Source organism: Corella eumyota, chromosome 7 (assembly GCF_963082875.1).
Source record: "Corella eumyota chromosome 7, kaCorEumy4.1, whole genome shotgun sequence".
Classification (NCBI taxonomy): Eukaryota; Metazoa; Chordata; class Ascidiacea; order Phlebobranchia; family Corellidae; genus Corella; species Corella eumyota.
In genome coordinates, this window is record NC_137496.1 from 8,489,064 (window position 1) to 8,513,762 (window position 24,699).

The 24,699-nt window shown below is 29.9% G+C and overlaps 8 non-coding genes across 8 annotated transcripts; 4 read left to right on the forward strand and 4 right to left on the reverse strand.

The window, feature by feature from the left end:
- The first annotated feature begins 918 nt into the window (after positions 1-918).
- Trnar-acg (transfer RNA arginine (anticodon ACG)) lies at positions 919-991 on the forward strand. The gene has a single exon. It is a non-coding gene; the product is annotated as a tRNA-Arg (tRNA).
- Positions 992-2,260: 1,269 nt separating this feature from the next.
- Trnal-uaa (transfer RNA leucine (anticodon UAA)) lies at positions 2,261-2,342 on the reverse strand. The gene has a single exon. It is a non-coding gene; the product is annotated as a tRNA-Leu (tRNA).
- A 5,329-nt stretch (positions 2,343-7,671) lies between these two features.
- On the forward strand, positions 7,672-7,744 carry Trnar-acg (transfer RNA arginine (anticodon ACG)). The gene has a single exon. It is a non-coding gene; the product is annotated as a tRNA-Arg (tRNA).
- A 1,269-nt stretch (positions 7,745-9,013) lies between these two features.
- On the reverse strand, positions 9,014-9,095 carry Trnal-uaa (transfer RNA leucine (anticodon UAA)). The gene has a single exon. It is a non-coding gene; the product is annotated as a tRNA-Leu (tRNA).
- A 5,347-nt stretch (positions 9,096-14,442) lies between these two features.
- Trnar-acg (transfer RNA arginine (anticodon ACG)) lies at positions 14,443-14,515 on the forward strand. Its single transcript has one exon. It is a non-coding gene; the product is annotated as a tRNA-Arg (tRNA).
- Positions 14,516-15,784: 1,269 nt separating this feature from the next.
- Positions 15,785-15,866, reverse strand: Trnal-uaa (transfer RNA leucine (anticodon UAA)). Its single transcript has one exon. It is a non-coding gene; the product is annotated as a tRNA-Leu (tRNA).
- Positions 15,867-21,213: 5,347 nt separating this feature from the next.
- On the forward strand, positions 21,214-21,286 carry Trnar-acg (transfer RNA arginine (anticodon ACG)). The gene has a single exon. It is a non-coding gene; the product is annotated as a tRNA-Arg (tRNA).
- Positions 21,287-22,555: 1,269 nt separating this feature from the next.
- Positions 22,556-22,637, reverse strand: Trnal-uaa (transfer RNA leucine (anticodon UAA)). Its single transcript has one exon. It is a non-coding gene; the product is annotated as a tRNA-Leu (tRNA).
- Between the last annotated feature and the right edge of the window lie 2,062 nt (positions 22,638-24,699).

Below are 24,699 nucleotides of genomic sequence, written 5' to 3' on the forward strand. Positions count from 1 at the left end.
TTTGGTATGCAAGAAGTTAATTAAACTTTTGTAATCGAGGAATATTTTAGTTATTTGCAGCTAATAGCTTAGTTCGACATCATTTTGCAGAAGCATTTGGTAAGTGCAACAGTCATTAAATACACTTTTCTGTCTGTCTGTTTAATATTAAAACTGTGTTGATGGAATACACTAACAAAAGTAAGGTTGCCTATTTTTATTGCAAACTTAGGCTATTTATGTACATTACACAAACACTTGAACAATAAGAGTAGGACAACAACATAAACATGGGGTGATGTTGTGATTGTATAGAGAAGAGAAAGGATGGCTAGGAAAAGGAGGAGGGAGGGGGGTGGTGGAGATTTAAGTATGTAGAGGTAAAAGAATATTTATTCGAAAGAAAAGTTAAATAGATTATCAACAAAAACTTTATAATCTGAGGTGTCTTAATTACAATGCTTAATAATATATCGTGTTATTTTATAGAAGAGCTGACAAGATGAACAAGAAAATTAATAAATTGTTTATAAATATTTTCGTTGAAATCTATTGTCAGTTGTTACATAACTTGCACCATTATTTCCCCAAAGTTTTTAGTTTTAAACTTAATAGACGCTTATAATAAAATAAATCTGTTATGCTACTTTGCTTTTTATTGTGTCAATTCAAGCTCTATTAAAATGAGAATTTGAAATATACAAAATACGTTTTAAATTATATAGGAAATAGACAATAATAAATAAATTTTGCGTACGCCGTGTGAAAGGGCCTTTATTTTAAACAATTAACTATTAAATCTAAAAATAGCGTGTTTACAGCAAATAAATTCAAAAAGTTTCTGGGGAAGCATGCCCATTATTTCGTTTTTTGTTTGGACAGACTTAACATTTTTAAAGTTTTAATTAACAAAACATTATTTATCAAATTTGACAGTGCGGGTGCGTGGCGCAATGGATAACGCGTCTGCCTACGGAGCAGAAGATTCCAGGTTCGAGTCCTGGCGCGCTCGTATTTTATTTAGCAAAATTTTTCCTACTTTAAGTACGTGAAATACTTATTTATGCTTAAGACATATTTATTTGTTCACTTTTCATCACACACAGAGTTACGGTTGCTAATTGAATCACACGATGTAATTGATAAAGTCGGTTTCATTTCACAATGGCATTGTGACGTTGAATAAAAGGGCAAAAAATTTGTACTTTTTTGCATAGGAAAGGGTGACCCTTGCCTAAATTTTTTTAAATCATTTTACAATTAATAAAACAAAAATAAACAATTGGATTAGGTTAAAGTAGTGATTGGGCTTCGTGAATAATAAAAAAGTGGCAATAAAGAGTAGGAAATGTATGTAATTTTTTTATACGCTATTTGAAGCGGTTTTATTGCATACTGTACAAAATCGTAAAACATACTCGTTGGGTTAATAAGTTTGCTTTGTTCTTTAAAAACACGATTAATAACGATAAAATTGCATCGCAGCGAAACAAAGCCATGTGTATTATAAGACGTCTTATATTTCTAGTTGTTGTTTAATTGTAAAAAAACTTAAAAAATGAGAAGCTGAATAAGTCAAGATGTAGTTTTTAAACAACAAATTTAATTTTCATACACAAAAGGTAAGTATTCTTTTTCTGAAAATAATTTTTAACTAGGGATATTCTCGGATAGAACATAAGAAGCCAATTTTCCAATTCGGTAAGTGATTGGTTTTGTGATAACAAACAAGGAGGTGCCTAGAATAAACATCCTTATATTGCAAAGTCTGAATAGTGGTAGCGTTAATCGGTTTTGCAACGCTTTGCAATAAAACTTGCAAATGCTTACTAGCAAGATTTATTACCGTCAACATTGTCACCAGACCAAGGAGCACAGTTTCAGTCGATACTTTTTAGGATTAAAATTTTCTTGACCTCACTCCCTACAAGAGTCTTTTACAGCGTTTATTTGTTCAAGCAAATGCTCAAAATATCAAAAACATTTTACTTAAAGTGGTAAAGGTTCATGATTTTTACTTTGGGTATAAAATTAGGTATTTTATTGTCAATTATGCTTAAATATTTGCTTGATTAATAAAAAATAAGATAAATATTTTGCTTTTAAATTTAGTTTGATTATATTATACGACATCGATGCGTGTTTGTTTGCTGAAATTTAGTCTAGTTATTATAAAGGTTATATTTTAATTTACTGTGTAAGTTTTTTTTATAAAAAAAAGGTTTAAACGGTTTTGAACCAAATGTCATTTTTTTTAAAATAAATCAAGTTAAAATGAAATTACTGGGTGTGGGGTTCGAACCCACGCGGACATTCGTCCATTGGAACTTAAGTCCAACGCCTTAACCACTCGCCAACCCAGTAAGTGCGAAAGCCTTGTTAAGATGCTAATAAACATAAATCTTAAGTAAGCCACCAATTGTGATTGGCAGCCTTATGCCTTATTGTCTTTCGAAACTTTGATTTTAAGTCAATTTTTTTTGGTTGGTTTAAACAAGGTGTTTGCGTAGCGAGCTTTGTGCGTACTTCGCGTCCTACTATTTCCTCGGGTATTCTAAACTTTTTTGGGGTGGTTCATTTTAAAGTAGGAAATGTCATTTTGTATTGCCTTTAACATGCATTTTATTTAAATAACACGATTAGATATATAAAACTGTTATTATATTGCAAAACCTGTTACAGCAATAAAATAAATTTTAAATGGGCAAGTAATTCTTTTCTTTAATGAAATGCAATAACAGTCTTTAATTTAGTAACCATAATTATTTTTGTAATTGCGACAAAAATTATTTTAAATCACTTTATTAACAAAAGTAAATTAACGTAAAAGTTGCAACAAATATTTGCAGCTGGCCATTTACCCACAACCAGCAATTCGAATTTTTATCACTTTTGCTTATTTATTAAACATATATGTAGTTTTACAGACGTGATCCTACAACTTGAGTTGTAATAAAAAATATCTATCGGCTTACGTTTAAAAAATTAAAAATACGAACAATATGCCTTTTTTCTTTTAACTTTATTAATTGTTAGTCCACAAATAAGATTGGTTTGATTAAAATTCGATAAAAAATGTTAAAATTTAACATTCGTTTGATTAAAATTTGACAATTTGTTCAGCAAAATTTTATAAAATTCTGTTTTTAAAAATTATACAAATAGCATATATACCTTATTCAAATAGGAACAAAGTTGGTTGTTAGAAACGGTCAAAAGAATAACAGCAATTATAACTGTAAAGAAACTGCACTTAGCATATCTACACATATTACTGTAAATACCTAGCTTATTGGGACAAAAATCTACACTTAACCAATAAAAATAATTAAAACCCCAAAACCATGAAAAAATTACAATGCCATGGGACGAGCATTTAAATAATTGAATAAAATCACGCTAGCTGCCTCAAGAAGGAAAAGCAAGAGTTGCCGTGACCGATTGGTTAAGGCTATAAAAAAGGAAACTAATCAGCACTGCAGGCACAAGTTCGAATCCTGCCGAAAACGCATTTTTTTTGCATTTTTTAATTAAAAATTAAATTAAATAAATACAATTTTAGAAATTAAAGTTGCCTTGAAAAGTAAACAAAAAAGTTGTCGTGGCCGAGGCCATAGACTTACAATCTTTTAGGCGCTGTCCGCACATATTCGAATCCTGCCGACAACGAATTTTTTTATTTAGTTTTAGTTCAAATTTAAATAATTAATTAAAATCGCGCTAGCTGCTCGGGGAAAAAAACTTATTTTAGACTTGATTTCTTTTAGGCTCTGCCCGCGAAGGTTCGAGTCCAGCCGATAACGCATTTTTATTTCAGTTTTGTTATAAAATTAATTTAAATCACGCTAGCTGCTCCGAGAATCCAACATAACAGTTGTCAGGTTCGAATCCTGCCGACAACGCATTATTTTATTTTAAATACAAATTTAATTAACTAATTAAAATCACGCGAGGTGCTTCTAGAATGGAACATTAGAGTTGTCGTGGCCGATTGGTGGAGCTATAGGTTTGAGTTTTTTGAGGCTCTGCCCGCGCAGGTTCGACTCATGCCGACAACGCTTTATTTTATGTTTTAATACAACTTTAAATAATTTGATTAAATCACGCTGGCTGCTCCGAGATTCCAACATACGAATTGGCGTGGCCGAGTCGTTAAGGCAATCGACTTGAAATCTTTTGCGCTTTGCCCGCGAAGGTTCGAATCCTGTCGACAACGGATTTTTTTTAACTAAAATTACGCTAGCTGCCTTAAAGGGAACAAAGAGTTTATCCACAAAAAATAAGTAACGTTGTTCAGTGGATATCGTTGGACAGTACCTTCATAATAAAACTTTTACTGATCGTGCGGTAAATGATTAGGCGCTAATGGGGATCGACCCCAGGACCTTCTTTTTACTAGACAGGCGCTTTAACACTATGTCATAATGCCTTTAAAGAAAGTCGATGTATCAGTCATGTCGTTACAAACAAATGTATTTAAAATAAAGTAAAGTATTTTAATATTTAAATTCTTGTTGAAAACTCCCAAATTGAACGATCTATGCATCATAACATTAAAACGCACGTCGAAAATAAAAAAACTATTTCTACACGGACCGTCTGGGTGAAAACCAGAAATCCCAAGCTTGACAAGCATAAACTTTACCACCGATGTTTAATATTGTCTCCAAGATAAGTTTTGTTAAAAATGGAGTGTAGTAAATTTATTGATTAATAACTGCCCTTAGCTGTCGGTTGTTTACAAGAATATAAAATTCTGTCTAATTTCTTTCAAAATTAAACGCTAAATTAAGTAATGTCTAAATCCATGTTTACCTCCAACTTTTCGGTTAAAGAGTTAAACGCGCCAATGATTGCGACACAGAAACGACTGATTTGCGACATTTCTATCAAATTTGCAAAGCAAAATTGTAAAAAAAGCGATTATATATTTGACCCTAGGTGGACTCGAACCGCAATCTTTTAAATTAAAAAGAAAATAATAATGATAAACATTTATCTAATAATTAAATACATAAAATTTGATTTAATAATTTAGTTGATAATCATAATTAATTTATGTTTATCTTTATTTATTAATAGAGATTTATTTCAAAAATGATGAAATTATTTTAAATCTTATTTTATTTATCAAATAAATCTAGTTGTAAGTATTTTTGCTTGTTGTGATGATGAATTTAAAATTACTTTGACACAATTATTGCGTTTTAAAAAAACCCTTTTCAATATAAATATATTAAAACAGTTTTACAAACGTAAACATGTGCATTACCAGCTTCTTTTAAACATCTTTAGAAGACAAAAATAATTTTATAAATCCAAAATCAGATGATTGATTTAATGGAAGTTAAAGAATCTGTATTTTTCCATTAATCTTAAAGGTTGATAAACTACTTTTTTTGCTAGATGGTGGACTAAATTGCAGAAAAAATCTTAAAGGTCTGTGTTTTTTTCAAAACTCCTTTATATTGCCCACCACTTGCCTGAACATTACCAGACAGGATTGCATAATTAGTAATAACAAATTTTAACTTGTTTAAAAAAACTTTTGAATCGAATCAGTATTTTATTTATTTAGACACCAAGGCTTCATAGCTTAGTGGTAAAGCGTCTGTCTCGTAAACAGGAGATCCTGGGTTCAATCTCCAGAAACGCCTAATATTATTTTACTATCATGAAGTTAGTTGTTATTTTAAAAAAAAATTTTTCTGATTACTTTAAAATAATACGTTAAACTTTAAACACCACGAAGATTTGTAAACCTATCATGACGTTTATGTTAAATTAGGCTATTGTTTATCTTCCGACTGTAATTAACAGCTTATGCAAATTCTAACTCGCGAATATAAAAAAAGTCGACTAAATTTTATTATTTTTTTTGATATTCTGTGCAATGTTTTTGCACAAGTAGCAAATTTAATAATTTTGATTGTTCTTAATGATTGGTTGTGTACAAGAATATGAGATTCCGACTATTTAAAAAAAATTAACACTAAATTTACTTTGAAGTCCAAATCCATGTTTGTTTGGTGGCGTCCGTTTAGTAAAACTAAATTGCCAGGTTTAATTTAAGTATATGCACTTAATATGAAGCGTAAATGACTAGATTAAAATATGAATCAATACCAGAAAAAAAACAGATAAATTTTTGTGCGACAAGAAATGTTAAATATAAACTGCAAATTTCATAAACAAGTTATAATTAAAAGCATTCGATATACTTTTGACATCGAAAAAAGAAAGTCAAAGCTTGTCAGCACATAAAATTTCGTATTAAATCAACATCAAATATTTTTTTTATTAAAATTAAAGTAAGTTTATGTGAATTTATTTTAAATAAGTTACATACCAATCAACCTTAATGACAACTTAATTTCTAATATCTTAAAAAAAAACTTATTTTAGCTGTGTTTTTTAAAAGAAAAAAGCAAAAATAGCACTTAAAATATAAATTTACCATTTGACTTTAAAAAGCTGCTATGGTTTTTTGTTAAAAAAAAGAATGCCCTATTAAATGGTTGTCACAGTAATTCTGACGCAGGGTTTAAAATAACGAAAATAAATGCAAGTAATTAAAAGTAACTTAAATGTAAACACATCAAAAAATTAAGTAAATTATTAATGAAACAAAAAAAATAAAATTAAAGTTACCATATTTTTCAACAAAAGCGCAAAATTTTATTATTTGCTTCCTGTAGAATTTCTACAAAGTGTTAAAAAAGGGCAAATTCTAACTAACTTTATCGAACCGCTGACATTTTGTGATGTGCATATTTTGGTATGCAAGAAGTTAATTAAACTTTTGTAATCGAGGAATATTTTAGTTATTTGCAGCTAATAGCTTAGTTCGACATCATTTTGCAGAAGCATTTGGTAAGTGCAACAGTCATTAAATACACTTTTCTGTCTGTCTGTTTAATATTAAAACTGTGTTGATGGAATACACTAACAAAAGTAAGGTTGCCTATTTTTATTGCAAACTTAGGCTATTTATGTACATTACACAAACACTTGAACAATAAGAGTAGGACAACAACATAAACATGGGGTGATGTTGTGATTGTATAGAGAAGAGAAAGGATGGCTAGGAAAAGGAGGAGGGAGGGGGGTGGTGGAGATTTAAGTATGTAGAGGTAAAAGAATATTTATTCGAAAGAAAAGTTAAATAGATTATCAACAAAAACTTTATAATCTGAGGTGTCTTAATTACAATGCTTAATAATATATCGTGTTATTTTATAGAAGAGCTGACAAGATGAACAAGAAAATTAATAAATTGTTTATAAATATTTTCGTTGAAATCTATTGTCAGTTGTTACATAACTTGCACCATTATTTCCCCAAAGTTTTTAGTTTTAAACTTAATAGACGCTTATAATAAAATAAATCTGTTATGCTACTTTGCTTTTTATTGTGTCAATTCAAGCTCTATTAAAATGAGAATTTGAAATATACAAAATACGTTTTAAATTATATAGGAAATAGACAATAATAAATAAATTTTGCGTACGCCGTGTGAAAGGGCCTTTATTTTAAACAATTAACTATTAAATCTAAAAATAGCGTGTTTACAGCAAATAAATTCAAAAAGTTTCTGGGGAAGCATGCCCATTATTTCGTTTTTTGTTTGGACAGACTTAACATTTTTAAAGTTTTAATTAACAAAACATTATTTATCAAATTTGACAGTGCGGGTGCGTGGCGCAATGGATAACGCGTCTGCCTACGGAGCAGAAGATTCCAGGTTCGAGTCCTGGCGCGCTCGTATTTCATTTAGCAAAATTTTTCCTACTTTAAGTACGTGAAATACTTATTTATGCTTAAGACATATTTATTTGTTCACTTTTCATCACACACAGAGTTACGGTTGCTAATTGAATCACACGATGTAATTGATAAAGTCGGTTTCATTTCACAATGGCATTGTGACGTTGAATAAAAGGGCAAAAAATTTGTACTTTTTTGCATAGGGAAGGGTGACCCTTGCCTAAATTTTTTTAAATCATTTTACAATTAATAAAACAAAAATAAACAATTGGATTAGGTTAAAGTAGTGATTGGGCTTCGTGAATAATAAAAAAGTGGCAATAAAGAGTAGGAAATGTATGTAATTTTTTTATACGCTATTTGAAGCGGTTTTATTGCATACTGTACAAAATCGTAAAACATACTCGTTGGGTTAATAAGTTTGCTTTGTTCTTTAAAAACACGATTAATAACGATAAAATTGCATCGCAGCGAAACAAAGCCATGTGTATTATAAGACGTCTTATATTTCTAGTTGTTGTTTAATTGTAAAAAAACTTAAAAAATGAGAAGCTGAATAAGTCAAGATGTAGTTTTTAAACAACAAATTTAATTTTCATACACAAAAGGTAAGTATTCTTTTTCTGAAAATAATTTTTAACTAGGGATATTCTCGGATAGAACATAAGAAGCCAATTTTCCAATTCGGTAAGTGATTGGTTTTGTGATAACAAACAAGGAGGTGCCTAGAATAAACATCCTTATATTGCAAAGTCTGAATAGTGGTAGCGTTAATCGGTTTTGCAACGCTTTGCAATAAAACTTGCAAATGCTTACTAGCAAGATTTATTACCGTCAACATTGTCACCAGACCAAGGAGCACAGTTTCAGTCGATACTTTTTAGGATTAAAATTTTCTTGACCTCACTCCCTACAAGAGTCTTTTACAGCGTTTATTTGTTCAAGCAAATGCTCAAAATATCAAAAACATTTTACTTAAAGTGGTAAAGGTTCATGATTTTTACTTTGGGTATAAAATTAGGTATTTTATTGTCAATTATGCTTAAATATTTGCTTGATTAATAAAAAATAAGATAAATATTTTGCTTTTAAATTTAGTTTGATTATATTATACGACATCGATGCGTGTTTGTTTGCTGAAATTTAGTCTAGTTATTATAAAGGTTATATTTTAATTTACTGTGTAAGTTTTTTTTATAAAAAAAAGGTTTAAACGGTTTTGAACCAAATGTCATTTTTTTTAAAATAAATCAAGTTAAAATGAAATTACTGGGTGTGGGGTTCGAAACCACGCGGACATTCGTCCATTGGAACTTAAGTCCAACGCCTTAACCACTCGCCAACCCAGTAAGTGCGAAAGCCTTGTTAAGATGCTAATAAACATAAATCTTAAGTAAGCCACCAATTGTGATTGGCAGCCTTATGCCTTATTGTCTTTCGAAACTTTGATTTTAAGTCAATTTTTTTTGGTTGGTTTAAACAAGGTGTTTGCGTAGCGAGCTTTGTGCGTACTTCGCGTCCTACTATTTCCTCGGGTATTCTAAACTTTTTTGGGGTGGTTCATTTTAAAGTAGGAAATGTCATTTTGTATTGCCTTTAACATGCATTTTATTTAAATAACACGATTAGATATATAAAACTGTTATTATATTGCAAAACCTGTTACAGCAATAAAATAAATTTTAAATGGGCAAGTAATTCTTTTCTTTAATGAAATGCAATAACAGTCTTTAATTTAGTAACCATAATTATTTTTGTAATTGCGACAAAAATTATTTTAAATCACTTTATTAACAAAAGTAAATTAACGTAAAAGTTGCAACAAATATTTGCAGCTGGCCATTTACCCACAACCAGCAATTCGAATTTTTATCACTTTTGCTTATTTATTAAACATATATGTAGTTTTACAGACGTGATCCTACAACTTGAGTTGTAATAAAAAATATCTATCGGCTTACGTTTAAAAAATTAAAAATACGAACAATATGCCTTTTTTCTTTTAACTTTATTAATTGTTAGTCCACAAATAAGATTGGTTTGATTAAAATTCGATAAAAAATGTTAAAATTTAACATTCGTTTGATTAAAATTTGACAATTTGTTCAGCAAAATTTTATAAAATTCTGTTTTTAAAAATTATACAAATAGCATATATACCTTATTCAAATAGGAACAAAGTTGGTTGTTAGAAACGGTCAAAAGAATAACAGCAATTATAACTGTAAAGAAACTGCACTTAGCATATCTACACATATTACTGTAAATACCTAGCTTATTGGGACAAAAATCTACACTTAACCAATAAAAATAATTAAAACCCCAAAACCATGAAAAAATTACAATGCCATGGGACGAGCATTTAAATAATTGAATAAAATCACGCTAGCTGCCTCAAGAAGGAAAAGCAAGAGTTGCCGTGACCGATTGGTTAAGGCTATAAAAAAGGAAACTAATCAGCACTGCAGGCACAAGTTAGAATCCTGCCGAAAACGCATTTTTTTTGCATTTTTTAATTAAAAATTAAATTAAATAAATACAATTTTAGAAATCAAAGTTGCCTTGAAAAGTAAACAAAAAAGTTGTCGTGGCCGAGGCCATAGACTTACAATCTTTTAGGCGCTGTCCGCACATATTCGAATCCTGCCGACAACGAATTTTTTTATTTAGTTTTAGTTCAAATTTAAATAATTAATTAAAATCGCGCTAGCTGCTCGGGGAAAAAAACTTATTTTAGACTTGATTTCTTTTAGGCTCTGCCCGCGAAGGTTCGAATCCAGCCGATAACGCATTTTTATTTCAGTTTTGTTATAAAATTAATTTAAATCACGCTAGCTGCTCCGAGAATCCAACATAACAGTTGTCAGGTTCGAATCCTGCCGACAACGCATTATTTTATTTTAAATACAAATTTAATTAACTAATTAAAATCACGCGAGGTGCTTCTAGAATGGAACATTAGAGTTGTCGTGGCCGATTGGTGGAGCTATAGGTTTGAGTTTTTTGAGGCTCTGCCCGCGCAGGTTCGACTCATGCCGACAACGCTTTATTTTATGTTTTAATACAACTTTAAATAATTTGATTAAATCACGCTGGCTGCTCCGAGATTCCAACATACGAATTGGCGTGGCCGAGTCGTTAAGGCAATCGACTTGAAATCTTTTGCGCTTTGCCCGCGAAGGTTCGAATCCTGTCGACAACGGATTTTTTTTTACTAATTTTTTAACTAAAATTACGCTAGCTGCCTTAAAGGGAACAAAGAGTTTATCCACAAAAAATAAGTAACGTTGTTCAGTGGATATCGTTGGACAGTACCTTCATAATAAAACTTTTACTGATCGTGCGGTAAATGATTAGGCGCTAATGGGGATCGACCCCAGGACCTTCTTTTTACTAGACAGGCGCTTTAACACTATGTCATAATGCCTTTAAAGAAAGTCGATGTATCAGTCATGTCGTTACAAACAAATGTATTTAAAATAAAGTAAAGTATTTTAATATTTAAATTCTTGTTGAAAACTCCCAAATTGAACGATCTATGCATCATAACATTAAAACGCACGTCGAAAATAAAAAAACTATTTCTACACGGACCGTCTGGGTGAAAACCAGAAATCCCAAGCTTGACAAGCATAAACTTTACCACCGATGTTTAATATTGTCTCCAAGATAAGTTTTGTTAAAAATGGAGTGTAGTAAATTTATTGATTAATAACTGCCCTTAGCTGTCGGTTGTTTACAAGAATATAAAATTCTGTCTAATTTCTTTCAAAATTAAACGCTAAATTAAGTAATGTCTAAATCCATGTTTACCTCCAACTTTTCGGTTAAAGAGTTAAACGCGCCAATGATTGCGACACAGAAACGACTGATTTGCGACATTTCTATCAAATTTGCAAAGCAAAATTGTAAAAAAAGCGATTATATATTTGACCCTAGGTGGACTCGAACCGCAATCTTTTAAATTAAAAAGAAAATAATAATGATAAACATTTATCTAATAATTAAATACATAAAATTTGATTTAATAATTTAGTTGATAATCATAATTAATTTATGTTTATGATTATCTTTATTTATTAATAGAGATTTATTTCAAAAATGATGAAATTATTTTAAATCTTATTTTATTTATCAAATAAATCTAGTTGTAAGTATTTTTGCTTGTTGTGATGATGAATTTAAAATTACTTTGACACAATTATTGCGTTTTAAAAAAACCCTTTTCAATATAAATATATTAAAACAGTTTTACAAACGTAAACATGTGCATTACCAGCTTCTTTTAAACATCTTTAGAAGACAAAAATAATTTTATAAATCCAAAATCAGATGATTGATTTAATGGAAGTTAAAGAATCTGTATTTTTCCATTAATCTTAAAGGTTGATAAACTACTTTTTTTGCTAGATGGTGGACTAAATTGCAGAAAAAATCTTAAAGGTCTGTGTTTTTTTCAAAACTCCTTTATATTGCCCACCACTTGCCTGAACATTACCAGACAGGATTGCATAATTAGTAATAACAAATTTTAACTTGTTTAAAAAAACTTTTGAATCGAATCAGTATTTTATTTATTTAGACACCAAGGCTTCATAGCTTAGTGGTAAAGCGTCTGTCTCGTAAACAGGAGATCCTGGGTTCAATCTCCAGAAACGCCTAATATTATTTTACTATCATGAAGTTAGTTGTTATTTTAAAAAAAAATTTTTCTGATTACTTTAAAATAATACGTTAAACTTTAAACACCACGAAGATTTGTAAACCTATCATGACGTTTATGTTAAATTAGGCTATTGTTTATCTTCCGACTGTAATTAACAGCTTATGCAAATTCTAACTCGCGAATATAAAAAAAGTCGACTAAATTTTATTATTTTTTTTGATATTCTGTGCAATGTTTTTGCACAAGTAGCAAATTTAATAATTTTGATTGTTCTTAATGATTGGTTGTGTACAAGAATATGAGATTCCGACTATTTAAAAAAAATTAACACTAAATTTACTTTGAAGTCCAAATCCATGTTTGTTTGGTGGCGTCCGTTTAGTAAAACTAAATTGCCAGGTTTAATTTAAGTATATGCACTTAATATGAAGCGTAAATGACTAGATTAAAATATGAATCAATACCAGAAAAAAAACAGATAAATTTTTGTGCGACAAGAAATGTTAAATATAAACTGCAAATTTCATAAACAAGTTATAATTAAAAGCATTCGATATACTTTTGACATCGAAAAAAGAAAGTCAAAGCTTGTCAGCACATAAAATTTCGTATTAAATCAACATCAAATATTTTTTTTATTAAAATTAAAGTAAGTTTATGTGAATTTATTTTAAATAAGTTACATACCAATCAACCTTAATGACAACTTAATTTCTAATATCTTAAAAAAAAACTTATTTTAGCTGTGTTTTTTAAAAGAAAAAAGCAAAAATAGCACTTAAAATATAAATTTACCATTTGACTTTAAAAAGCTGCTATGGTTTTTTGTTAAAAAAAAGAATGCCCTATTAAATGGTTGTCACAGTAATTCTGACGCAGGGTTTAAAATAACGAAAATAAATGCAAGTAATTAAAAGTAACTTAAATGTAAACACATCAAAAAATTAAGTAAATTATTAATGAAACAAAAAAAATAAAATTAAAGTTACCATATTTTTCAACAAAAGCGCAAAATTTTATTATTTGCTTCCTGTAGAGTTTCTACAAAGTGTTAAAAAAGGGCAAATTCTAACTAACTTTATCGAACCGCTGACATTTTGTGATGTGCATATTTTGGTATGCAAGAAGTTAATTAAACTTTTGTAATCGAGGAATATTTTAGTTATTTGCAGCTAATAGCTTAGTTCGACATCATTTTGCAGAAGCATTTGGTAAGTGCAACAGTCATTAAATACACTTTTCTGTCTGTCTGTTTAATATTAAAACTGTGTTGATGGAATACACTAACAAAAGTAAGGTTGCCTATTTTTATTGCAAACTTAGGCTATTTATGTACATTACACAAACACTTGAACAATAAGAGTAGGACAACAACATAAACATGGGGTGATGTTGTGATTGTATAGAGAAGAGAAAGGATGGCTAGGAAAAGGAGGAGGGAGGGGGGTGGTGGAGATTTAAGTATGTAGAGGTAAAAGAATATTTATTCGAAAGAAAAGTTAAATAGATTATCAACAAAAACTTTATAATCTGAGGTGTCTTAATTACAATGCTTAATAATATATCGTGTTATTTTATAGAAGAGCTGACAAGATGAACAAGAAAATTAATAAATTGTTTATAAATATTTTCGTTGAAATCTATTGTCAGTTGTTACATAACTTGCACCATTATTTCCCCAAAGTTTTTAGTTTTAAACTTAATAGACGCTTATAATAAAATAAATCTGTTATGCTACTTTGCTTTTTATTGTGTCAATTCAAGCTCTATTAAAATGAGAATTTGAAATATACAAAATACGTTTTAAATTATATAGGAAATAGACAATAATAAATAAATTTTGCGTACGCCGTGTGAAAGGGCCTTTATTTTAAACAATTAACTATTAAATCTAAAAATAGCGTGTTTACAGCAAATAAATTCAAAAAGTTTCTGGGGAAGCATGCCCATTATTTCGTTTTTTGTTTGGACAGACTTAACATTTTTAAAGTTTTAATTAACAAAACATTATTTATCAAATTTGACAGTGCGGGTGCGTGGCGCAATGGATAACGCGTCTGCCTACGGAGCAGAAGATTCCAGGTTCGAGTCCTGGCGCGCTCGTATTTTATTTAGCAAAATTTTTCCTACTTTAAGTACGTGAAATACTTATTTATGCTTAAGACATATTTATTTGTTCACTTTTCATCACACACAGAGTTACGGTTGCTAATTGAATCACACGATGTAATTGATAAAGTCGGTTTCATTTCACAATGGCATTGTGACGTTGAATAAAAGGGCAAAAAATTTGTACTTTTTTGCATAGGGAAGGGTGACCCTTGCCTAAATTTTTTTAAATCATTTTACAATTAATAAAACAAAAATAAACAATTGGATTAGGTTAAAGTAGTGATTGGGCTTCGTGAATAATAAAAAAGTGGCAATAAAGAGTAGGAAATGTATGTAATTTTTTTATACGCTATTTGAAGCGGTTTTATTGCATACTGTACAAAATCGTAAAACATACTCGTTGGGTTAATAAGTTTGCTTTGTTCTTTAAAAACACGATTAATAACGATAAAATTGCATCGCAGCGAAACAAAGCCATGTGTATTATAAGACGTCTTATATTTCTAGTTGTTGTTTAATTGTAAAAAAACTTAAAAAATGAGAAGCTGAATAAGTCAAGATGTAGTTTTTAAACAACAAATTTAATTTTCATACACAAAAGGTAAGTATTCTTTTTCTGAAAATAATTTTTAACTAGGGATATTCTCGGATAGAACATAAGAAGCCAATTTTCCAATTCGGTAAGTGATTGGTTTTGTGATAACAAACAAGGAGGTGCCTAGAATAAACATCCTTATATTGCAAAGTCTGAATAGTGGTAGCGTTAATCGGTTTTGCAACGCTTTGCAATAAAACTTGCAAATGCTTACTAGCAAGATTTATTACCGTCAACATTGTCACCAGACCAAGGAGCACAGTTTCAGTCGATACTTTTTAGGATTAAAATTTTCTTGACCTCACTCCCTACAAGAGTCTTTTACAGCGTTTATTTGTTCAAGCAAATGCTCAAAATATCAAAAACATTTTACTTAAAGTGGTAAAGGTTCATGATTTTTACTTTGGGTATAAAATTAGGTATTTTATTGTCAATTATGCTTAAATATTTGCTTGATTAATAAAAAATAAGATAAATATTTTGCTTTTAAATTTAGTTTGATTATATTATACGACATCGATGCGTGTTTGTTTGCTGAAATTTAGTCTAGTTATTATAAAGGTTATATTTTAATTTACTGTGTAAGTTTTTTTTATAAAAAAAAGGTTTAAACGGTTTTGAACCAAATGTCATTTTTTTTAAAATAAATCAAGTTAAAATGAAATTACTGGGTGTGGGGTTCGAACCCACGCGGACATTCGTCCATTGGAACTTAAGTCCAACGCCTTAACCACTCGCCAACCCAGTAAGTGCGAAAGCCTTGTTAAGATGCTAATAAACATAAATCTTAAGTAAGCCACCAATTGTGATTGGCAGCCTTATGCCTTATTGTCTTTCGAAACTTTGATTTTAAGTCAATTTTTTTTGGTTGGTTTAAACAAGGTGTTTGCGTAGCGAGCTTTGTGCGTACTTCGCGTCCTACTATTTCCTCGGGTATTCTAAACTTTTTTGGGGTGGTTCATTTTAAAGTAGGAAATGTCATTTTGTATTGCCTTTAACATGCATTTTATTTAAATAACACGATTAGATATATAAAACTGTTATTATATTGCAAAACCTGTTACAGCAATAAAATAAATTTTAAATGGGCAAGTAATTCTTTTCTTTAATGAAATGCAATAACAGTCTTTAATTTAGTAACCATAATTATTTTTGTAATTGCGACAAAAATTATTTTAAATCACTTTATTAACAAAAGTAAATTAACGTAAAAGTTGCAACAAATATTTGCAGCTGGCCATTTACCCACAACCAGCAATTCGAATTTTTATCACTTTTGCTTATTTATTAAACATATATGTAGTTTTACAGACGTGATCCTACAACTTGAGTTGTAATAAAAAATATCTATCGGCTTACGTTTAAAAAATTAAAAATACGAACAATATGCCTTTTTTCTTTTAACTTTATTAATTGTTAGTCCACAAATAAGATTGGTTTGATTAAAATTCGATAAAAAATGTTAAAATTTAACATTCGTTTGATTAAAATTTGACAATTTGTTCAGCAAAATTTTATAAAATTCTGTTTTTAAAAATTATACAAATAGCATATATACCTTATTCAAATAGGAACAAAGTTGGTTGTTAGAAACGGTCAAAAGAATAACAGCAATTATAACTGTAAAGAAACTGCACTTAGCATATCTACACATATTACTGTAAATACCTAGCTTATTGGGACAAAAATCTACACTTAACCAATAAAAATAATTAAAACCCCAAAACCATGAAAAAATTACAATGCCATGGGACGAGCATTTAAATAATTGAATAAAATCACGCTAGCTGCCTCAAGAAGGAAAAGCAAGAGTTGCCGTGACCGATTGGTTAAGGCTATAAAAAAGGAAACTAATCAGCACTGCAGGCACAAGTTCGAATCCTGCCGAAAACGCATTTTTTTTGCATTTTTTAATTAAAAATTAAATTAAATAAATACAATTTTAGAAATTAAAGTTGCCTTGAAAAGTAAACAAAAAAGTTGTCGTGGCCGAGGCCATAGACTTACAATCTTTTAGGCGCTGTCCGCACATATTCGAATCCTGCCGACAACGAATTTTTTTATTTAGTTTTAGTTCAAATTTAAATAATTAATTAAAATCGCGCTAGCTGCTCGGGGAAAAAAACTTATTTTAGACTTGATTTCTTTTAGGCTCTGCCCGCGAAGGTTCGAGTCCAGCCGATAACGCATTTTTATTTCAGTTTTGTTATAAAATTAATTTAAATCACGCTAGCTGCTCCGAGAATCCAACATAACAGTTGTCAGGTTCGAATCCTGCCGACAACGCATTATTTTATTTTAAATACAAATTTAATTAACTAATTAAAATCACGCGAGGTGCTTCTAGAATGGAACATTAGAGTTGTCGTGGCCGATTGGTGGAGCTATAGGTTTGAGTTTTTTGAGGCTCTGCCCGCGCAGGTTCGACTCATGCCGACAACGCTTTATTTTATGTTTTAATACAACTTTAAATAATTTGATTAAATCACGCTGGCTGCTCCGAGATTCCAACATACGAATTGGCGTGGCCGAGTCGTTAAGGCAATCGACTTGAAATCTTTTGCGCTTTGCCCGCGAAGGTTCGAATCCTGTCGACAACGGATTTTTTTTTACTAATTTTTTAACTAAAATTACGCTAGCTGCCTTAAAGGGAACAAAGAGTTTATCCACAAAAAATAAGTAACGTTGTTCAGTGGATATCGTTGGACAGTACCTTCATAATAAAACTTTTACTGATCGTGCGGTAAATGATTAGGCGCTAATGGGGATCGACCCCAGGACCTTCTTTTTACTAGACAGGCGCTTTAACACTATGTCATAATGCCTTTAAAGAAAGTCGATGTATCAGTCATGTCGTTACAAACAAATGTATTTAAAATAAAGTAAAGTATTTTAATATTTAAATTCTTGTTGAAAACTCCCAAATTGAACGATCTATGCATCATAACATTAAAACGCACGTCGAAAATAAAAAAACTATTTCTACACGGACCGTCTGGGTGAAAACCAGAAATCCCAAGCTTGACAAGCATAAACTTTACCACCGATGTTTAATATTGTCTCCAAGATAAGTTTTGTTAAAAATGGAGTGTAGTAAATTTATTGATTAATAACTGCCCTTAGATGTCGGTTGTTTACAAGAATATAAAATTCTGTCTAATTTCTTTCAAAATTAAACGCTAAATTAAGTAATGTCTAAATCCATGTTTACCTCCAACTTTTCGGTTAAAGAGTTAAACGCGCCAATGATTGCGACACAGAAACGACTGATTTGCGACATTTCTATCAAATTTGCAAAGCAAAATTGTAAAAAAAGCGATTATATATTTGACCCTAGGTGGACTCGAACCGCAATCTTTTAAATTAAAAAGAAAATAATAATGATAAACATTTATCTAATAATTAAATACATAAAATTTGATTTAATAATTTAGTTGATAATCATAATTAATTTATGTTTATGATTATCTTTATTTATTAATAGAGATTTATTTCAAAAATGATGAAATTATTTTAAATCTTATTTTATTTATCAAATAAATCTAGTTGTAAGTATTTTTGCTTGTTGTGATGATGAATTTAAAATTACTTTGACACAATTATTGCGTTTTAAAAAAACCCTTTTCAATATAAATATATTAAAACAGTTTTACAAACGTAAACATGTGCATTACCAGCTTCTTTTAAACATCTTTAGAAGACAAAAATAATTTTATAAATCCAAAATCAGATGATTGATTTAATGGAAGTTAAAGAATCTGTATTTTTCCATTAATCTTAAAGGTTGATAAACTACTTTTTTTGCTAGATGGTGGACTAAATTGCAGAAAAAATCTTAAAGGTCTGTGTTTTTTTCAAAACTCCTTTATATTGCCCACCACTTGCCTGAACATTACCAGACAGGATTGCATAATTAGTAATAACAAATTTTAACTTGTTTAAAAAAACTTTTGAATCGAATCAGTATTTTATTTATTTAGTCACCAAGGCTTCATAGCTTAGTGGTAAAGCGTCTGTCTCGTAAACAGGAGATCCTGGGTTCAATCTCCAGAAACGCCTAATATTATTTTACTATCATGAAGTTGGTTGTTATTTTAAAAAAAATTTTTTCTGATTACTTTAAAATAATACGTTAAACTTTAAACACCACGAAGATTTGTAAACCTATCATGACGTTTATGTTAAATTAGGCTATTGTTTATCTTCCGACTGTAATTAACAGCTTATGCAAATTCTAACTCGCGAATATAAAAAAAGTCGACTAAATTTTATTATTTTTTTTGATATTCTGTGCAATGTTTTTGCACAAGTAGCAAATTTAATAATTTTGATTGTTCTTAATGATTGGTTGTGTACAAGAATATGAGATTCCGACTATTTAAAAAAAATTAACACTAAATTTACTTTGAAGTCCAAATCCATGTTTGTTTGGTGGCGTCCGTTTAGTAAAACTAAATTGCCAGGTTTAATTTAAGTATATGCACTTAATATGAAGCGTAAATGACTAGATTAAAATATGAATCAATACCAGAAAAAAAACAGATAAATTTTTGTGCGACAAGAAATGTTAAATATAAACTGCAAATTTCATAAACAAGTTATAATTAAAAGCATTCGATATACTTTTGACATCGAAAAAAGAAAGTCAAAGCTTGTCAGCACATAAAATTTCGTATTAAATCAACATCAAATATTTTTTTTATTAAAATTAAAGTAAGTTTATGTGAATTTATTTTAAATAAGTTACATACCAATCAACCTTAATGACAACTTAATTTCTAATATCTTAAAAAAAAACTTATTTTAGCTGTGTTTTTTAAAAGAAAAAAGCAAAAATAGCACTTAAAATATAAATTTACCATTTGACTTTAAAAAGCTGCTATGGTTTTTTGTTAAAAAAAAGAATGCCCTATTAAATGGTTGTCACAGTAATTCTGACGCAGGGTTTAAAATAACGAAAATAAATGCAAGTAATTAAAAGTAACTTAAATGTAAACACATCAAAAAATTAAGTAAATTATTAATGAAACAAAAAAAATAAAATTAAAGTTACCATATTTTTCAACAAAAGCGCAAAATTTTATTATTTGCTTCCTGTAGAGTTTCTACAAAGTGTTAAAAAAGGGCAAATTCTAACTAACTTTATCGAACCGCTGACATTTTGTGATGTGCATATTTTGGTATGCAAGAAGTTAATTAAACTTTTGTAATCGAGGAATATTTTAGTTATTTGCAGCTAATAGCTTAGTTCGACATCATTTTGCAGAAGCATTTGGTAAGTGCAACAGTCATTAAATACACTTTTCTGTCTGTCTGTTTAATATTAAAACTGTGTTGATGGAATACACTAACAAAAGTAAGGTTGCCTATTTTTATTGCAAACTTAGGCTATTTATGTACATTACACAAACACTTGAACAATAAGAGTAGGACAACAACATAAACATGGGGTGATGTTGTGATTGTATAGAGAAGAGAAAGGATGGCTAGGAAAAGGAGGAGGGAGGGGGGTGGTGGAGATTTAAGTATGTAGAGGTAAAAGAATATTTATTCGAAAGAAAAGTTAAATAGATTATCAACAAAAACTTTATAATCTGAGGTGTCTTAATTACAATGCTTAATAATATATCGTGTTATTTTATAGAAGAGCTGACAAGATGAACAAGAAAATTAATAAATTGTTTATAAATATTTTCGTTGAAATCTATTGTCAGTTGTTACATAACTTGCACCATTATTTCCCCAAAGTTTTTAGTTTTAAACTTAATAGACGCTTATAATAAAATAAATCTGTTATGCTACTTTGCTTTTTATTGTGTCAATTCAAGCTCTATTAAAATGAGAATTTGAAATATACAAAATACGTTTTAAATTATATAGGAAATAGACAATAATAAATAAATTTTGCGTACGCCGTGTGAAAGGGCCTTTATTTTAAACAATTAACTATTAAATCTAAAAATAGCGTGTTTACAGCAAATAAATTCAAAAAGTTTCTGGGGAAGCATGCCCATTATTTCGTTTTTTGTTTGGACAGACTTAACATTTTTAAAGTTTTAATTAACAAAACATTATTTATCAAATTTGACAGTGCGGGTGCGTGGCGCAATGGATAACGCGTCTGCCTACGGAGCAGAAGATTCCAGGTTCGAGTCCTGGCGCGCTCGTATTTTATTTAGCAAAATTTTTCCTACTTTAAGTACGTGAAATACTTATTTATGCTTAAGACATATTTATTTGTTCACTTTTCATCACACACAGAGTTACGGTTGCTAATTGAATCACACGATGTAATTGATAAAGTCGGTTTCATTTCACAATGGCATTGTGACGTTGAATAAAAGGGCAAAAAATTTGTACTTTTTTGCATAGGGAAGGGTGACCCTTGCCTAAATTTTTTTAAATCATTTTACAATTAATAAAACAAAAATAAACAATTGGATTAGGTTAAAGTAGTGATTGGGCTTCGTGAATAATAAAAAAGTGGCAATAAAGAGTAGGAAATGTATGTAATTTTTTTATACGCTATTTGAAGCGGTTTTATTGCATACTGTACAAAATCGTAAAACATACTCGTTGGGTTAATAAGTTTGCTTTGTTCTTTAAAAACACGATTAATAACGATAAAATTGCATCGCAGCGAAACAAAGCCATGTGTATTATAAGACGTCTTATATTTCTAGTTGTTGTTTAATTGTAAAAAAACTTAAAAAATGAGAAGCTGAATAAGTCAAGATGTAGTTTTTAAACAACAAATTTAATTTTCATACACAAAAGGTAAGTATTCTTTTTCTGAAAATAATTTTTAACTAGGGATATTCTCGGATAGAACATAAGAAGCCAATTTTCCAATTCGGTAAGTGATTGGTTTTGTGATAACAAACAAGGAGGTGCCTAGAATAAACATCCTTATATTGCAAAGTCTGAATAGTGGTAGCGTTAATCGGTTTTGCAACGCTTTGCAATAAAACTTGCAAATGCTTACTAGCAAGATTTATTACCGTCAACATTGTCACCAGACCAAGGAGCACAGTTTCAGTCGATACTTTTTAGGATTAAAATTTTCTTGACCTCACTCCCTACAAGAGTCTTTTACAGCGTTTATTTGTTCAAGCAAATGCTCAAAATATCAAAAACATTTTACTTAAAGTGGTAAAGGTTCATGATTTTTACTTTGGGTATAAAATTAGGTATTTTATTGTCAATTATGCTTAAATATTTGCTTGATTAATAAAAAATAAGATAAATATTTTGCTTTTAAATTTAGTTTGATTATATTATACGACATCGATGCGTGTTTGTTTGCTGAAATTTAGTCTAGTTATTATAAAGGTTATATTTTAATTTACTGTGTAAGTTTTTTTTATAAAAAAAAGGTTTAAACGGTTTTGAACCAAATGTCATTTTTTTTAAAATAAATCAAGTTAAAATGAAATTACTGGGTGTGGGGTTCGAACCCACGCGGACATTCGTCCATTGGAACTTAAGTCCAACGCCTTAACCACTCGCCAACCCAGTAAGTGCGAAAGCCTTGTTAAGATGCTAATAAACATAAATCTTAAGTAAGCCACCAATTGTGATTGGCAGCCTTATGCCTTATTGTCTTTCGAAACTTTGATTTTAAGTCAATTTTTTTTGGTTGGTTTAAACAAGGTGTTTGCGTAGCGAGCTTTGTGCGTACTTCGCGTCCTACTATTTCCTCGGGTATTCTAAACTTTTTTGGGGTGGTTCATTTTAAAGTAGGAAATGTCATTTTGTATTGCCTTTAACATGCATTTTATTTAAATAACACGATTAGATATATAAAACTGTTATTATATTGCAAAACCTGTTACAGCAATAAAATAAATTTTAAATGGGCAAGTAATTCTTTTCTTTAATGAAATGCAATAACAGTCTTTAATTTAGTAACCATAATTATTTTTGTAATTGCGACAAAAATTATTTTAAATCACTTTATTAACAAAAGTAAATTAACGTAAAAGTTGCAACAAATATTTGCAGCTGGCCATTTACCCACAACCAGCAATTCGAATTTTTATCACTTTTGCTTATTTATTAAACATATATGTAGTTTTACAGACGTGATCCTACAACTTGAGTTGTAATAAAAAATATCTATCGGCTTACGTTTAAAAAATTAAAAATACGAACAATATGCCTTTTTTCTTTTAACTTTATTAATTGTTAGTCCACAAATAAGATTGGTTTGATTAAAATTCGATAAAAAATGTTAAAATTTAACATTCGTTTGATTAAAATTTGACAATTTGTTCAGCAAAATTTTATAAAATTCTGTTTTTAAAAATTATACAAATAGCATATATACCTTATTCAAATAGGAACAAAGTTGGTTGTTAGAAACGGTCAAAAGAATAACAGCAATTATAACTGTAAAGAAACTGCACTTAGCATATCTACACATATTACTGTAAATACCTAGCTTATTGGGACAAAAATCTACACTTAACCAATAAAAATAATTAAAACCCCAAAACCATGAAAAAATTACAATGCCATGGGACGAGCATTTAAATAATTGAATAAAATCACGCTAGCTGCCTCAAGAAGGAAAAGCAAGAGTTGCCGTGACCGATTGGTTAAGGCTATAAAAAAGGAAACTAATCAGCACTGCAGGCACAAGTTCGAATCCTGCCGAAAACGCATTTTTTTTGCATTTTTTAATTAAAAATTAAATTAAATAAATACAATTTTAGAAATTAAAGTTGCCTTGAAAAGTAAACAAAAAAGTTGTCGTGGCCGAGGCCATAGACTTACAATCTTTTAGGCGCTGTCCGCACATATTCGAATCCTGCCGACAACGAATTTTTTTATTTAGTTTTAGTTCAAATTTAAATAATTAATTAAAATCGCGCTAGCTGCTCGGGGAAAAAAACTTATTTTAGACTTGATTTCTTTTAGGCTCTGCCCGCGAAGGTTCGAGTCCAGCCGATAACGCATTTTTATTTCAGTTTTGTTATAAAATTAATTTAAATCACGCTAGCTGCTCCGAGAATCCAACATAACAGTTGTCAGGTTCGAATCCTGCCGACAACGCATTATTTTATTTTAAATACAAATTTAATTAACTAATTAAAATCACGCGAGGTGCTTCTAGAATGGAACATTAGAGTTGTCGTGGCCGATTGGTGGAGCTATAGGTTTGAGTTTTTTGAGGCTCTGCCCGCGCAGGTTCGACTCATGCCGACAACGCTTTATTTTATGTTTTAATACAACTTTAAATAATTTGATTAAATCACGCTGGCTGCTCCGAGATTCCAACATACGAATTGGCGTGGCCGAGTCGTTAAGGCAATCGACTTGAAATCTTTTGCGCTTTGCCCGCGAAGGTTCGAATCCTGTCGACAACGGATTTTTTTTTACTAATTTTTTAACTAAAATTACGCTAGCTGCCTTAAAGGGAACAAAGAGTTTATCCACAAAAAATAAGTAACGTTGTTCAGTGGATATCGTTGGACAGTACCTTCATAATAAAACTTTTACTGATCGTGCGGTAAATGATTAGGCGCTAATGGGGATCGACCCCAGGACCTTCTTTTTACTAGACAGGCGCTTTAAC